Source organism: Macaca thibetana, chromosome 3 (genome assembly GCF_024542745.1).
Source record: "Macaca thibetana thibetana isolate TM-01 chromosome 3, ASM2454274v1, whole genome shotgun sequence".
Lineage (NCBI taxonomy): Eukaryota > Metazoa > Chordata > Mammalia > Primates > Cercopithecidae > Macaca > Macaca thibetana.
The window spans coordinates 16,097,841-16,109,163 of record NC_065580.1 but is presented as its reverse complement, the minus strand read 5'-3'; the positions used below and the strand labels follow the sequence as shown (position 1 = coordinate 16,109,163).

At 46.6% G+C, this 11,323-nt stretch overlaps 1 protein-coding gene, 1 pseudogene and 1 gene segment (V, D, J or C); all 3 read left to right on the top strand.

Moving 5' to 3' along the window:
• Window positions 1-11,323, top strand: part of LOC126951110 (probable non-functional T cell receptor beta variable 7-3) — a 632,711-nt gene that overhangs the window by 444,331 nt on the left and 177,057 nt on the right.
• LOC126951109 (M1-specific T cell receptor beta chain-like) overlaps window positions 1-11,323 on the top strand; it is a 418,381-nt gene that overhangs the window by 281,360 nt on the left and 125,698 nt on the right. The gene's annotated exons all lie outside the window — the stretch shown is intronic.
• On the top strand, window positions 5,175-10,684 carry LOC126949741 (trypsin-2-like; annotated as a pseudogene).

Sequence of the window (11,323 nt, the reverse complement as noted above, 5' to 3'; positions counted from 1 at the left end):
CGTAGCTCATCCAAGCTTGTCACTGAAGATCTAAGCAAGTTTCTCTTTGAAATTCCACCTTCACCTTCTGTCCCACGTGGTTGTGGACACACCTGGGAGCTGCTACCAAGGGCTAGGAGTAGCCAAGGGAGACAGACAAGCTCAGAGCACATTTCCAGTTACAGGGAACACAGCACAGGCCTCCAAGTGTCCACAGAGCAGCGTGCAAATTGCAGTGATGAGTAGAGTAAAACCTCTACATGGAGCACAGCATTTCTGGCAAACACAGGGCACCGCAGTCCACATGCTGTGGAATATACCCAATTGTGCATCAGACACTTGTTTGGTAAACAGTAGATGTGTAAGATCAATTACCTTGAGAGGGCCATCTGTGCTCCAGATGTGTGGTTCATGTGAGGAGATGGCTACCACTCACTATATTCAGAGGAAAACAGGGCTCAGGGCTCACACACAATGAACAGATATACACGGGTCACCAAGAAACTCTCTATATACAAACATCACTTTATTCAATAAGGATTTTGTTTTTATGGAGTCCAAAGGCAGACCCTAGTTCACCTTACAGTCTTGGGTTTGTCTGCTTTTGGAGATATATATCCAGTAGTTAGATAGACGACAAGACAGATACACTTTTTCCATTTCTTACCATAATGTCAATGTCTCATCTGAATAGTGTCATCACTCAAGAGTCAAGAGAAGAACTAAATGCTTCATAGAAACAGGGCTGGGTGGGGAGTGTTAGCCACTGTTTTCTGTCTCTATTCAGATCATTCCTATCAAAGTCCAGCTGGTTACCTGAAGCCAAGAGACAGACATAAGGATCCCAATGGCCTCCAGACACCTGCTTCCAACTCCTCCCTGTGCCACGTAGACTCTTTACACAGAAAAGTGAGTCACCCCACTCAGAAGGGTTGCCAGCAGAAACAGGGCATGAAAATCACAGACAACCATGGGATTTCTTCCAAGTGGTTAGTGTAAAATAAACAACCACTGCCACCAACAGAAACACAAAACAAGCAAAAAAAATGCTTATTCAAAAAGCAAGACAAAATACCGTGTGAGAGCCAGGCCATGGGGTTGCCTTTTCTCAGGCCACACAGCTTTCCCAGTCCATTTGCTCACATGGAACTGTGAGATGTGAAGGTCTCCAGAGCGTGTGCTCGGGATTGAGGCTGGTATTGTTCACCTGTGGGGCCAGACCAAAGGGCAAAGAAACAGAAAGCTGCAACTCTGTCCACAGAAACGGCTTAGGACCTCCTTTTCACAGAGGCTCCGAAGAGCCCCCACCTCAGCCTTCACACAGAATATCTCCTTCTGGCTGAACTACAGACAGGCTGGAGTGCCGTGGCATGATCTCTGCTCACTACAACCTCTGCCTCCTGGGTTCCAGTGATTCAGCCTCCAAGTAGCTCGGATTACAGACACCTGCCACCATGCCCAGCTAATTTTTTTTTTTTTTTTTTTAGTATTTTTAGTAGAGACAGGGTTTCACCATGTTGGCCAGGCTGGTTTTGAACTCCTGACCTCAAGTGATCCAAAGTGCTGGGATTTTAGGCATGAGCCACCATTCCTGGTCCAGACTCCATTTTTGAAAAATAACTTCAACTTTTATTTTAGATTCATGGGGTACATATGCAGGTTTGTTACATGGGTATATTGTGTGATGCTGAGGTTTGTGGCACAAATGATCTCATCACTCAGGCAGTGAGCATAGTACCCAATAGGTAGTTTTTCAGCCCTTTCCACCCTCCTTCTCTCTTCCCTCTAGTAGTTGCAGTGTCTACTCTTACCATCTTTATATCCTTGTGTACCCAGTGCTCAGCTTCCACTCTACATGAGAATGTGATATTTGGTTTTCTGTTCCTATGTTAATTTGCTTATGATTATGGTCTCCAGCTCCATCCTTGTTGCTGTAAATGACATGACTTCATTCTTCTCATGGCTGCATGGTATTCCATGGTGTATATGTACTACCTTTCCTTTATCCAGTCTATCACTGATGGACACCTATATTGATTCCATGGCTTTGCTACTATGAATAGTGCTGTGACAGATATGAAAGACCATGTGTCTTTTTGGCAGAACAATTATTTTCCTTCAGGTAAATGCCCAGTAAAGGAATTGCTGGGTAGAAAGGTAGATCTGTTTTAAATTATTTTAGAAATTTTCAAATTACTTTCTGCATTAATTTCTCCGTGAACTAATTTACACTGTGGCCAACAGTGTATAAGTGTTCCCTTTCCTCTGCAGCCTCACCAGCATCTTCTATTTTTTAGACATTTTAATAATAACTGCTCCGCAGCCAAGCTCTTTCAAGGCCAATGTGGGGAAGGGCCACAAACATCCCTTTTCCAGAAGAGAATTCTTGCCTGCCCACTGGTAGAATGCTTGTTTTCATCTGTCTTTCGTTGTTTGTTTTTCAAAGAAAAACCAAAGGTAAAGTTCCACACCTGATCTTCCACACCTGAACCAGTTTGTAGCCGCCAGAGCCTGCTGGGAAGGTGCCTCTCAAGGATGCATTGATTTTGCCACCCGCAATTTGAGAGATCAAGAAGTCCCATAGCAACCGACCATACAACTGCCCATCAGCGCCCATCTTTTCAAGGGATTAGCTCAATTCTGGTTCTGCAGACACTGGCAGCCACAGGTCACAAACCCTGGTCTCTGTGGGCTTTGCTCATCACCAAGGGCCACAATGGGCTGCCTGTCCTAGGCAGAGACACAGCAACATTCTCTTAAACTGAAATGAAGCTTAAATCCACTTCACCAATAATCATCTGAGGGCACAGTCCCTGCCTCCTTCCTGGGGGATTTTAAAACACACATCTCTCTGACCCAAACAGGCAGTGAGATCTGATTCCCTATTTAATAAATGGTGCTGGGAAAACTGACTACCCATATGTAGAAAGCTGAAACTGGATCCCTTCCTTACTCCTTATACAAAAATTAATTCAAGATGGATTAGAGACTTAAATGTTAGACCTAAAACCATAAAAACCCCCGAAGAAAACCGAGGCAATACCATTCAGGGCACAGGCATGGGCAAGGACTTCATGTCTACAACACCAAAAGCAACAGCAACAAAAGCCAAAATTGACAAATGGGATCTAATTAAACTAAAGACCTTCTGCACAGCAAAAGAAACTACCATCGGAGTGAACAGACAACCCACAGAATGGGAGAAAATTTTTGCAATCTACTCATCTGACAAAGGGCTAATATCCAGAACCTACAAAGAACTCAAACAAATTTACAAGAAAAAAACAAACAACCCCATCAAAAAGTGGGCAAAGGATACAGACACTTCTCAAAAGAAGACATTTATGCAGACAACAGACACATGAAAAATGCTCATCATCACTAGCCATCAAAGAAATGCAAATCAAAACCACAATGAGATACGATCTCACACCAGTTAGAATGGCAATCATTAAAAAGTCAGGAAACAACAGGTGCTGGAGAGGATGTGGAGAAATAGGAACACTTTTATACTGTTGGTGGGACTGTAAACTACTTCAACCATTGTAGAAGACAGTGTGGCGATTCCTCAAGGATCCAGAACTAGAAATACCATTTGACCCCTCCATCCCATTACTGGGTGTATACCGAAAGGACGATAAATCATGCTGCTATCAAGACACATGCACACGTATGTTTATTGCAGCACTATTCACAATAGCAAAGACTTGTAACCAACCCAAATGTCCATCAATGACAGACTGGATTAAGAAAATGTGGCACATATACACCATGGAATACTATGCAGCCATAAAAAAGGATGACTTCATGTTCTTTGTAGGGACATGGATGCAGCTGGAAACCGTCATTCTCAGCAAACTATCGCAAGACCAAAAAACCAAACACCGCATATTCTCACTCATAGGTGGGAACTGAACAATGAGATCACATGGACACAGTAAGGGGAACATCACACACTGGGGCCTGTTGTGGAGTGGGGGGAGCGGGGAGGGATAGCATTAGGAGATACACTTAATGTAAATGACGAGTTAATGGGTGCAGCATACCAACATGGCACATATATACATATGTAACAAACCTGTACCTACCCTAGAACATAAAGTATAATAAAATAAATAAATAAATAAAGAGGGAGAAATCGGGATGAATTGGGGTATCAGGAATGAATCCCAAGTGTTTTTGTGTGGGGACAGGCATCCACATCCCAAACTGTACCTGGAGATGGAGAAAAATGCAGGAGAGGAGAAGATAAAAAAAAGGGGACAAAGTTGCTAAAAGTCATTGAAAGCTTCTCTTGTGGTCCTTTCTGGCTCTGGTCGCTTTGCCAAGATCTTAGGTGCAGGCAGGGCCAGCTCTGGCTAGGAGCTGCTGCTCTGGGAGATGGGAGAGTCACTTCACCTCCAGAAAGTTCATTTGATCATCTGTAAAATGGGCAATCCCATAGGTGGTTGTGATGATAAAATGAAAAACACATTCTGAACTTACATGAGTTACATGCTATATAGCAAGTTACATGGTGTAGTAAGCACACAAAAATGATTCACTGTTATAATTGTAGGACAGTGGTTTGGAGGGTTAAGCCCTAAACACAAGACAGAAAGATGTCTTAGAGAAGTAGACAAAGAAATCTATAACTCAGATTGAACAGTACCAAGAATGGCATGTCCTCCAAATTGAGCTTGGGCAGCTGGATCTGAACCTGTCCTACACGTCTGGGTCTACAGTATGAAGTAACAGTCTCCACCTATATCTGTCTTCTCTGCCTGTGAGGTCAGTCTTTTTTGAAGAAATCTGACCTCAGACTATACTGTGATCCATTAAGGAAGAGCGCAAAATACTGGAGAAGGCTAGTCTTCAGGCTCTAGATACAGAAATCCTCATATTCTTGGGTGTTCCCTTTCAGACAGAGAGTCAGAGCCACAAGCACTGATCCAAAAATCCGATTTGCCAAAAAAAATTTTCATCTTCTACCAAGGTTCACCTCCCTGTTTAGTGCATACTGGTGTCTACAGTTGCTAGAGCGTGTGTCTCCTTATCCTCTAAGGCAGGAGTTCTGTGAAGACCCCATGACAAGGGAACAAAATGAAACAACATGTTTAGGGACAACAAAGAAATAACCCATATTATCAATACTCCAAAACCTGGTTACCTCAGGCTTGGCCAGTTATTCATGAGCAGAGAGGTGTGTCACCTACATGGCGGTCATGGCCTGGATGGGTCTGGAAATGTGGCAATGTAAGGCTCTGAAACAAGGTGTCAGGAGAAAGATGAATTCAATCATCTATTTCTGCCAGGAAGAACAGCACCAGGAAGGAATCAGATGTAGATGTACAGTTTGTCCTCTGGGGACCTCTACCTTGATCCTCAATAAATCTCCTTATAGATGCCACCTACAGCAATTTCCACACTTCACAATGCTCTCCATGGCTTCAGTTGGCCTTATGATTAGCTGTGCCAAGATCTGTATTCTTGGGCAAGACAGAATCCTTCTGAATCTCATTGTCTTCCTCTATAAATGGAAATAATTTTGCTCTGCACAAATCACAATTAGCATGTTTGTGGGAAGTTAAACTTTGAAACTCAGCATAAACAAAAAGCTATGCACCACTCCTGCTAACGTAAAAACTCTTGTAAAGCCGTCAGGCACCATTCATCATCTAAGTATAGCAGTGTTAGGTATGAGCCCATCAGTGATTAGAGGGGGTACGTGGTGGAGAGGATGTCTCCGAGCAGTGAGTCTCCTGGCTGTGGGGAAGCTGGCTCGGTGGCCATGGCAGGAGCTGAACCCAAAGGTACTCTGTATGTCCTCTCAACTCCACAGGCCCCACTTTGGCATTTTTTCCAATTGCCTCTGGTTTCCATTTGGTTCCTCCCTCTAGCCCCCTGGCCATGTCCAATTTCACCACCAAGTTTCTGAGCTTTGCTCATTTTTTTCACTGTCTCCAGAACATCGCTGATTCTTTTACCTTTCAAATAATTCAGACTTGAACTCTGCTCACTCCTGCCCATCACCAGCCTGAACTCAGAGTCGCTGAGAAGGGTAAGCACCCTCATAAGCAAACTCCTCCTTTCTTTACATCATTAGACCTGACTACAGACATCATCTCCATCTCCACGCTGCTCTGGCCAGGTTATGCCTCAGTCAATTACACAACTGTGTCTTAGTAGCCTTGGTAGGGCCCAAATCAGGATATTCTCTGGGAAGGTTCACTTTGTACTGCATACAACATACTGCATCTAAAATAGAACATTCTACACCCACCCCTCCACATCTTTGTTATTGAAGCCAATATGGACCCATTTACCATGTGCTAAAATCTCTACCTACTGCTGATTCTCAAATCACATCCTATCCCAGATTTACCATGGTCCAAACTCTGACATCTAACTGGGGGCATGTCATTCTGGTTCAGGCTATCAGTCCCGAGCAGGTGGTTCAGTTTGCATCACCCTGAGTGCTGGTTTCCAGGGCAATCTTAAGGTTGCATAAAGGGAACCTATGACAAGATGCACATGAGACAGACAAATGTGTTCACCTTAGAGAAGGGGAGGAGTGCACCATTGGTTGTCCATCCTCGAGATGGACTAAGTTCATCTAACCTGTGCCCCCTCCTTCTTTGAAACACTTCCCATCCTTGAGCCTTAGTAGGAAGGAGAGCCATCTGGAAGCCCAGAATCCTATGGAATGCTGAGTCTCCCTTCTCCTTACCCCTTAGTGTTGGAATTCTTATTCCCCAAAGACTTGGATTTTACCGTGCCACACACTGACTGGAGAGGTGCATCTTCATATTCACAGGAACGAGCCTTAGATAAGACTTTCCTCCTCTCACGGGGGCTCAAGGACACTGAAAAGCCAAGCTTCTTACCAACACTTACCCTTCCTTAAGTATATTAAATACATACCCAATAGTTAAAAAGATTCCTAAACAGTCAGGCCATTCTCTCTCCTTCTAACCCTCATCTCCTCGGCCTAAGAAAGCCCAGCTGTGTGATCCGGGCCTTTACTTCCCCTGTCTTCCCCATCCCTGCATCCTTGCAGGAAATAGCCAGTCTCCCTCTCTGCTCTCAGAAGCCAAGTTTCCTTATCGCCTGTGAATCACAAGCCCACAGAGTGGCCAAACATAGCCAAGCTGATGCAAGACCCTGGGAAGGGGAAAGCTGCAGGTTTGTTGGTCCTGGGAGGAGCAGTGACCCTCACCTCACAGACACTTCCTCTCCCGATCCTTGGGAGGTATAAAGACTGGTCCTCCACCATCAGTCAGGCACACTCTACCACCACGAATCCAATCCACCTTTGTGGGAGCTGCTGGTGAGTTTCATGCCCTGCCTCAGGCCCCACCCACACCCCTTCCTGGCAGACACATGTCCTTCCATTCTTGCCACCTCTCCTCTTTTAACTGTGCTCTGATGTTCTGTTTCCTTCATCTGGCATCTCTATTTCCAATCCTCCCTGGGCTCTCTTTAAGCTTCACCTCTTTCACCTCTCCCTGATTTCACTCCCATCACTGTCATTCATCCATATCCAAGCTGTAGATGGAGATGCTGGGAAGGGAGACCAGGTGGGGCGGGCCCACAAAATAAAGCAGCAGGCTTCAGGCTTGGCTCCCACAGCACCAGAATACTCCACTATAGCTGCTCTTAACCTTGAATGCACCTGGGAGGTGGAAAAATTACTCGTGCCAGAGACTCAACTCTAGAAATTCTCACTTCATTTGTCTGGGGTGCAGCCTGTGTTCTGGGCTTTTAAGCTTCCCAGGTGATTTTTAACATTTCTAGGCATGCAGCCAAGGTTAAGAATTGCTGTTCTTTTGGACAATAATAACGTCTACATTTGTTCTGCGAAGTGAGCCTGGGGCTTCCCTCAACTCTGCCCTCACAGCACAAACCTGAGCTGAGGGGGAAGCTGGTGATGGCGAGGTCTACGCAGCCAGGGGGTTTTCCTAGCTTGGCTAAAGTATCCTGATAATCTAGGACTTAAATAGCCAGGACAAGTACACAGCTGATGAATAAAAGAGAGAAGCACTCAGTGGGTGAGACAATCATACCCCAACTCCTATCCCACAGCAAGCACAGTGAGGACATTCCTTGTGAGCTCAGCCTGGTGACCCCAGGAGAGATCTGAACCCCCACAGGATACCTAGCTATGTGCCCTGCAGACACAGAGACTTGGGAGCCACATCCAGTGATGTTCACCAGGGGTGCCAGCGCTCCCTCCCTTGTCGAGCCTCATTGAGCTTCTTAAGGATTTCTAATTAGCAGAAAGCAACTGCAGGCTGGGAGCAGCACCCCTAACATGCTACTGACTTGCCTTCTCCCTTCCCATCTCCACTCCAGTTGCTGCCCCCTTTGACGATGATGACAAGATCGTTGGGGGCTACACCTGTGAGGAGAATTCTGTCCCCTACCAGGTGTCCCTGAATTCTGGCTACCACTTCTGTGGTGGCGCCCTCATCAGCGAACAGTGGGTGGTTTCAGCCGGTCACTGCTACAAGCCATAAGTGTGGGGTGCCTCACGGCAAAGCTCCCAGCCAGGCTGCATGGGAGAGCATGGCTTCAGCCCAGGGAAGTACTGAGGTTTGGTAAGGTGGAAGGGAGAGGTGGTGGAGAAGAAAACATGTTGGCAGCAGCTGACTCTCCAGAGCAGAGAGTGAACACAAGACAGGAACCTCCCACACCCAGGCAAATCCATGAAACAGCAAGGGTTGTGGTCATAAAAGCACGCAGGGATGATCTTGGAGTGGTCAGAGCTAGTGAGAAAAGTAGGCAAGTACTTTTGCTGGTTAGCTACACATTAAAGCCACCTAAGAAAGAGTTTTTAAAAATACTGATAACTGTGTCCTATCTCAGGGCAATTAACTCAAAGTTTTCAGGAAGAGGGTATGAATATCAGTGAGTATTTCACACTCTACCTCTGGTAACTGTACAGTGTATAGACAGAGCTGAGAACCATGACCTACACTAAGAACTCTCAAACCTGAGCATGCATCAGAACGACCTGCAAGCTTGCTATGGCACAAATCACTGGGTTCCATCCCCAACGTTCTGATCAGTAGGTGGGGGTAAGAACCAAGAATTTACATTTCTAACAAGTTCCCAGGAGATGCTAATGCTATGGCTACCCTTGATTTAGATTAAGAAGGGAGGTAGGAACAGGTGCTGTGCGCAGTTAGCAAAGGCCTGGGGTGAAGAATGCTGGGAAAACTTCAAGGAGCTCCTTGTGCCCACAGTGCTAGTGACTGTGGAGACTGTGGGAAAGAGACCGTGAAGGTGGGTTGAGGAGCAGCCTCCAGTGGGATCCTTTTGACTCTTCCCCACCCCACTACCACCAACCTCTGAAGCAGAAAAGACCTGGGTCTCATACCTATACTGACCCACATCCCTCTCCTGCCCATGAGATATGGCCACACACTCCACCCCATGCCTCCAGAGCTGTCCATGAGCAGGGAGCTTAAGGACCCTGGGGAAGGTGAGATGGGTACCCCAGCAGTGGAGGAAGGTCTTCACCACGCCTGCCCTGCCCATCAGCCGCATCCAGGTGAGACTGGGAGAGCACAACATCAAAGTCCTGGAGGGGACTGAGCAGTTCATAAACGCGGCCAAGATCATCAGCCACCCCAAATACAACAACAAGACTCTGAACAATGACATCATGCTGATCAAGCTCTTCTCACCTGCCGTCATCAATGACCGCGTTTCCACCATCTCTCTGCCCACTGCCCCTCTAGCTGCTGGCACCATGTGCCTCATCTCTGGCTGGGGAAACACTCTGAGCTTTGGTGGTGAGTGGGACCCTTTGTTCTTCTACTTCCCTCCATCCTCACAATTTCCAGATTGAGCCATGCCCCCGAACTTGAATCCTCATGCCTCCAGGCTTAACCCACTTCTCTACTGCCCATTACACACAGGCTCTGCACTGAACATGAGAGAGATGCAAAGTCTAAGGACTTGGCTCCTAAAATCCAAAGACAGGACAAATGGAGAACTTGCTGTGATCACGTCTTGGGAAGGGTTCAACAATGATCATTCTGGGAACTAAAAGCCACAGTCCCTTGCCAGGACTTATGTTTTGGAGTCCTCTCCAGGAGCAGTGTTCCTCTTCAATGTTCCATCCTAGATTATTGTCTCCTCTGGCCTAACCCACATTTCTACTTTCTTTGATCTCTTCCTGATCCTCACAGCTGACTACCCAGACGAGCTGCAGTGCCTGGACGCTCCTGTGCCGACCCAGGCTGAGTGTGAAGCCTCCTACTCTGGAGAGATTACCAGCAACATGTTCTGTGTGGGCTTCCTTGAGGGAGGCAAGGATTCCTGCCAGATGATTTGAACAACCCTTCCCATGCTGAGGCTCCCACTGATACCCAGGCCACACCCAGGAAAAAGATTGGAACTCCCAAGGTGGCGGGGCTGAGGAGGCTCCCTGCAGTGCCCCCATGGAGAAGTCAGGAAGGCTCCCTTGGGCTGCATGCTGTCTGCTTAGGAAGAACAGAGAATGGGCCACCGTGAGAAGGATGTGGAGCCACAGAACTGGCTGGAAAGGGGTCTTTTAAGGTTCAGAGTAAATATAGCTATATTCCTCCTCCATCTCTCCATACTACTTGTCCCTTCTTCCCCCCAGGATGACTCTGGTGGCCCTGTGGTCTGTAACAGACAGCTCCAAGGCATTGTCTCCTGGGGCTATGGCTGTGCCCAGAAGAACAAGCTTTGAGTCTACACCAAGGTCTACAACTATTTGGCCTGGATTAAGGACATCATAGCTGCCAACACCTGTCCCTCTGCAGTCTCTATACCAGTAAAGTGACCCTGTTCTCACTCTCTGTGTCTGTGCCTGCTCCCTCACACTCCTTCACACTGGAAAGCATACACCAATCCCAGGTCAGACACAAATGTCCCCTTAAAAGTAAGCAGAGCCCCCAGCTCCCAAAATGTGTTCCATGGTACACTAGATTAGCACATACAAAGAGATGGAATCCAAAAATAATAAGAATCTTGGGAGAAAGGGGGGTACTGTTTTCTAGAGAAACGTGTGTTTCAGAAAGGTGGTCTTTGGGGGGGGGTATTGATTTTTATTTGGGTTCTCACAGTGGTTAGAACTACTCTGCCTTCAGCACAATCACAGCACAGAAAATGTGTCAGCATGTTCGAGGTGGCCCAAAACATCTCACCAGCTGAATCTTATTGCTAACATACAACAATAATGACAAATGCCATTAGTGGTGATGTGCCTCTCCCAGGAATGTATCGGCACCCAACACTTGACCAAGCCCCCCTTCTCATTCACCTGGAAAATCAGACTCAAGTAAATCTCCCTGACCCCCTTAACTCTTCCCTCAATTCCCTAGTTCCA